Below are 6,000 nucleotides of genomic sequence, written 5' to 3'. Positions count from 1 at the left end.
GGGCGGTGGACACACACCCTGTGCAGGTGGACACACACCCTGTGCAGGCGGTGGACAGGCACCCTGTGCAGGTGGACAGACACCCTGTGCGGGTGGACAGACACCCTGTGCGGGTGGACACACACCCTGTGCAGGTGGACAGACACCCTGCGCAGGCGGTGGACAGGCACCCTGTGCAGGTGGACAGACACCCTGTGCAGGCGGTGGACACACACCCTGTGCAGGTGGACACACACCCTGTGCAGGCGGTGGACAGGCACCCTGTGCAGGTGGACAGACACCCTGTGCGGGTGGACAGACACCCTGTGCAGGCGGACACACACCCTGTGCAGGCGGACAGACACCCTGTGCAGGTGGACAGACACCCTGTGCGGGTGGACAGACACCCTGTGCAGGCGGACACACACCCTGTGCAGGTGGACACACACCCTGTGCAGGCGGTGGACAGGCACCCTGTGCAGGTGGACAGACACCCTGTGCGGGTGGACAGACACCCTGTGCAGGTGGACACACACCCTGTGCAGGCGGACAGACACCCTGTGCAGGTGGACAGACACCCTGTGCAGGTGGACAGACACCCTGTGCAGGTGGACAGACACCCTGTGCAGGTGGACAGACACCCTGCGCAGGCGGTGGACAGACACCCTGTGCAGGTGGACAGACACCCTGTGCAGGTGGACAGACACCCTGCGCGGGTGGACAGACACCCTGCGCGGGTGGACAGACACCCTGTGCAGGCGGTGGACAGGCAAGCTGTGCTGCGTCCCGACAGTGGGACACTCACTGTCCAGCACCAGAAAGAAACGAGCTGCAGAGCAGGAACAGCCGTGGAGGAAGCGTAGGGAGCGTTGCTAAGCGAAAGGTGCCCATCGGAGAGGCCACACTCCGCGTGATTTCAACAACATGTCACGCAGAGAAAAGCCGAGCCACGGAGACGGAGACAGGATCAGTGGGCGCCACGGGTTAGGGGGAGGGGGGGGGTGGGTAGGAGGGGCATAGAGGCTCTTTAGAGCAATGAGCCCGCTGGTGTGATCCTCTGATGGTGGACACGTGGCCTCATTCCTGCACTTGTCCAAACGCACAGAACGTACAACACAAAGGGTGAGCCGTCACGTAAACCAGGGCCTTCGGTGAATAACCAAGTACCAATATTGGCTCCTCAGTTGTAACCAAGGGACCTCACAGCGCGTGTTATTAGGGGAAACTGAGGGAGGGACAACAGAGGCGCTCTCTCTACTTTCCACTCAACTTCTCTGTCAGTCTAAAGCTGCGTTAAAAATAAAACTACTCAGCCCGGCCGGCGTGGCTCAGCAGGGCACAGGCCCAGGCTGCGGGCTCGACCCCCAGTGGGGGGCGTGCAGGAGGCAGCCGATCCATGATTCTCTCTCGTCACTGATGTTTCTCTCTCTCTCCCTCCCTCTCCCTTCCTCTCTAAAATCAATAAAATAGATTTTAAAAAATAAATAAATAAATCTATTCATTTTTAAAAATAAAAATATCCACTCTTGTCCCCCGTACCCCCCCGCCCTGGCTCCCATTTGTTTATGGTTTTGTTTGTTTCCCTTGCCCGAGAAGACGTATCCAAATATGTACCGTATCACTAAGCAACGTCGGAGGGATGGTGCCTACGTGTGGGTTTTCCGCCAGGACTTTCATGGTCTTCCATGTTAAGGCTTTAACCCATTTTGAGTTTATTCTTGTATGTGGGGTAAGAAAGGGGCCCGGTTTCATTTTTTGTGTGTTTGTTCATCTATCCAGTTTTCCCAACACCATTTATTGGAGAGACTCTGTACCCCATCGTATGTTCTTGCCTCTTTTGTTACAGGTTAATTATTATTATTTTTTAGTTAATTTTCTTTTTTTTTAATTGTTTGAAGTATTACAAATAGTAGTACATATGTCTCCTTTTTTGTTACAGGTTAATTATTATTTTTTTAGTTAATTTTCTTTTCTTTTTTAATTGTTTGAAGTATTACAAATAGTAGTACATATGTCTCCTTTTTTTGTTACAGGTTAATTATTATTTTTTTAGTTAATTTTCTTTTCTTTTTTAATTGTTTGAAGTATTACAAATAGTAGTACATATGTCTCCTTTTTTTGTTACAGGTTAATTATTATTTTTTTAGTTAATTTTCTTTTCTTTTTTAATTGTTTGAAGTATTACAAATAGTAGTACATATGTCTCCTTTTTTTATTTTGTTACAGGTTAATTAACCATAACGGTGTAGGCTTGTTCCTGGGCTGTCTATGATGTCCCGCTTACATACGTGTCTGTATTTACGCTATTTTGATTACTATGGCCTTGTCCTATGGAGCCTGCAACCCAGCAAGTGCCCGGGCCGGGAATCGAACCCTGACCTCCTGGTTCCTAGGTCGAGGCTCAGCCCCTGAGCCACGCGGCCGGGCTGTCCCGGCGTTTTGAGACGGAGTGCATGGGGTCCCGAGGGCGTGGGCAGGAGGGGCCTTCTAACCATGTGGCTTCTTGTCATCGTTCGTTGAGCACATTTTTACGGAATGAACAAAACGCGCCGGGCATTGTGCTGAGCGCCAGGCGGTAGCCTGAGGCCCCCGCGGGACACCCCACAGCCGAACCCCGGGAGGAAGTGGGGCGAAGGGCGCGTGCGGGGGCGGGGGCGGGGGTAGGGCCGGGGCGAGGCGGGTGCTGTCAGCAAATGTCAGTGAGCTCTGTGATCCGTGTCCCCGCCCCCCGCGCGCCCCGCCCACGACCCCGAAGGAGGCGGGCACTCCGCGCGCGCACCCGCGGGGACTTCCCCGCGCCCGGGGTCTGGGGAGGACGCGGAGGGTCCCGCCCGGCGCGTCGGGAGCAGAGTCTCCAGGCCCCACGGGCCGCTCCACCCGCTGTGCCGGCTCGGCCCGCTCTGCCCGCTCTGCCCGTGGTGCCCGCGCCCGCGGGAGGGGTCGCCGCGGGCACCGCCGCGGAGCCGGGAGCGCGGAGCCCGGCTGCAGGGGGCCCACGGCCCGCGTCCCGACCGGAGAGGCGACCCCAAGCTGCCAAGGTAATGCGGGGACCGCGGGGCGGCGGGCACGGGAGAAGGGTCCACCAGCGCGGCGACCGCCCGGCCTGTGCGCGCCCGCAGCCGCTTCCCGGAATCCCTGCGGGGCGCGCCTCCCCTCCGCGGCCCGCGGGCGTCTGTCTGTCTGTCCCCGGCCGCGCTGGGCTGGCCTCATCCCTGTCCCACCTGGACCTGCACCCTCCCTCCCCGGCGAGGATGCCCGAGACCCCCCCACCCTGCCCCACCCCACCCCACCCCCGCACCAGGCTCTGGGCGCCGCGGGGTGTGCGCGAGCGGAGGGGGGCGCAGAGGAGCGGCCGGGCCCAGTGCCCCAGGTCCTGCCGATCCGTGGCTGGGGAGCTGGAGGGGGCGAGAGGGAGGGGGTCGGGACGGGATGAGGAACTGGGTGCGAATCGAACTGCCTTTCAACCCCGAGCAAATGGACCAGTTAATTAATCTCAGTTCCGAGTTCTGTCCGGCAGCTCTGTCCGGCGATGGCCTTATCGGAAGCGGCTAGCTGTCCGCCTCCTTTCAGCAGTTCATTCATTGACGCCTTGCTTCCTCGTTTATTTTTCTAGAGGTCTTACAAATGCCCGGTGGTCAGATCTGAGCGGCGAGGTGGGAGGGGCAGAGGCAGGCTGGGGGAGTCCTGGAGTCCACCCCCCACCCCCAGGCCCCACTCCCGCTGGGTGTCACAAGCCACAGCTGGCCCACACTTGGGCCAGGCTTCTAAGCGCCCTCCCCAGCCCCACACACCTGGCCCTCAGGTGTAGGGAGGAAAGGGGCCGGGGCCGGAGCCGCAGAAAACCCCTGGGACGCCCTAGCCACCAGGGGTGCCTGGGGAGACGTGGCCACCTGTCCCGGGAAAGGGCTTGAGCGTGCAAATGCTGTAGTTCACACGTTGTTTTTTCATTTCTGATCATCAGAAACCTGCATGGCTCTTTTATTCTTATCTGCATTTCCTCTAACGTTTCTCGGGTGTTTGTTTGAAAGTGAAAGACAATCTGCCTCGAATTGGGCTCCTAGGATTTGACAAATGGTCATATGTCTTAAAAAAAAAAAAAAAAAGGAATTAGAAGAACCACCGTCCCAGAGGCACTGACTTAGGAGTGAAGCTTTCCGAAACCCAGCCCCAGGCCTCCCACCTGCACGCAGAGCCACATGGGTCTCTTCCTGTTTCCGGTGTAAACCGTCCCGCTAGGGCAGGGGCCGTGGCACATAGATCCTATGTCTCTCGGTCATTACATTTCACCAAATCTAAAATGCTGTTGAGCCGAAACCGGTTTGGTCAGTGGATAGAGCGTCGGCCTGCGGACTGAAGGGTCCCGGGTTCGATTCCGGTCAAGGGCACGTACCTTGGTTGCGGGCACATCCCCAGTGGGGGGTGTGCGGGAGGCAGCTGATCGATGTTTCTCTCTCATCGATGTTTCTAACTCTCTATCCCTCTCCCTTCCTCTCTGTGAAATATCAATAAAATATATTTTTTTTAAAAATCAATAAGATATATTTAAAAATACATGCTGTTGAGCCCTAGCTGGTGTGGCTCAGTGGATAGAGCGTCGGCCTGCGGACTGAAGGGTCCCAGGTTCGATTCCGGTCAAGGGCATGTGCCTTGGTTGCGGGCACGTCCCCAGTGGGAGGTGTGCAGGAGGCAGCTGATCGATGTTTCTCTCTCATCCATGTTTCTGACTGTCTGTCCCTCTCCCTCTCTGTAAAAAATCAATAAGATATATTTAAAAATACATGCTGTTGAGCCCTAGCTGGTGTGGCTCAGTGGATAGAGCGTCGGCCTGCGGACCAAAGGGTCCCGGGTTCGATTCCAGTCAAGGGCACGTACCTCGTTTGCAGGTTCCTCCCCAGCCCGGGCCCTGGCCGGGGCTCGTGCAGGAGGCGACCGATCCATATGTCTGTCTCACATCGATGCTTCTCTCTGTCTCTCCCTCTCTCTTCTACTCCCCCTAAAACCAATGGGAAAACATCCTCGGAGGAGGCTGAACAAAAAAAACCTAAATAAAATGCGGTTGAGTGTAAGATGCCCTTTTATTTCCTGTGACCAAGTGAGAAACGCACTGTGGGCCACACCGCGGGGCGCACGCAGATTCCAGGGGTGTCCGCCTGTCCGGAGGAGGTGAGCACTTGCGATCTGGGAGACACAGTCAGGCTCCTGCTGGGATGGGTGCAGGCGGGCCCAGGGAAGGTGCTGAGAACTGGGAGAAGAGGAAAGAGAGGGCGAGCCCAGCTGGGGCTGCAGGCACACGCCCGCCCGCCCGCCCGCCCCGTGTCCCGCAGGCCGGGGCTCTCCAGCCGTACGGGGGAGAGGTACTCCTAAGCATTGCCGTCGCTGTTTTGGTTCTGAGGTTTGAAAAAAGATTTAAAAGGTGCGTGTGCACAGCCACCAGAAACTAGACCGGGGAATCGGCGCGATTGAAAGTGCCCCGACGAGGAGGGAAGGAGGGAAGGGCTCCTTTTCTGACAGAGCAGCAGGCCCTTCGTGCTGGTCAGAGGCCAGGGCGGTGGGCAGGTCCCTGGGCGAGCGGGAAAAGCCAGCCCGGACCCAGGAGGCCCTCCCGCGGACCAGTGGTGGCCAGGAGCCGGGAACCTGCCCGCAGAGAGCCTGCCCGCAGGACACTCCACAAAACCGTCCCGGAGGGTCCAGGCATTCCCACCGAGGTGCACCCCCTTGTCCCCATCCCAGCACCACCCTCTGGCCACAGTCTTTACAGAACAGCCCAGCCGGCCGCTGTGGGTCAGGGGTTGAGCATCAACCTAGGAACCAGGAAGTCGCGGTTCGATTCCCGCTCAGGGCACAGGCCCGGGTTGCAGGCTCCATCCCCAGTGCGGGGCGGGCAGCAGGAAGCCGATCCATGATTCTCTCTCATCACGGATGTTTCTATCTTCCTCTCCCTTCCTCTCTGACATCAATAAAAATGTGTTTTTAAAAATAAGTAAAGCCTTTCCAGAACAAACTGGAATTGGGCACCGTTGT

At 57.5% G+C, this 6,000-nt stretch overlaps 1 protein-coding gene across 1 annotated transcript in view; it reads left to right on the top strand.

Moving 5' to 3' along the window:
• Positions 1-2,883: 2,883 nt before the first annotated feature.
• LOC308241347 (interferon alpha/beta receptor 2-like) overlaps positions 2,884-6,000 on the top strand; it is a 62,937-nt gene continuing 59,820 nt past the window's right edge. The window contains exon 1 of the mRNA XM_080654730.1: positions 2,884-3,017. The gene's annotated coding sequence lies outside the window, so the exon portion shown is untranslated. The remainder of the gene's footprint in view (positions 3,018-6,000) is intronic.

This window comes from Plecotus auritus (genome assembly GCF_963455305.1).
Source record: "Plecotus auritus genome assembly, chromosome: 2".
In the NCBI taxonomy this organism is placed as follows: Eukaryota; Metazoa; Chordata; class Mammalia; order Chiroptera; family Vespertilionidae; genus Plecotus; species Plecotus auritus.
The sequence above is the reverse complement of the archived record's forward strand: the minus strand, read 5'-3'. Positions and strand labels throughout refer to the sequence as shown.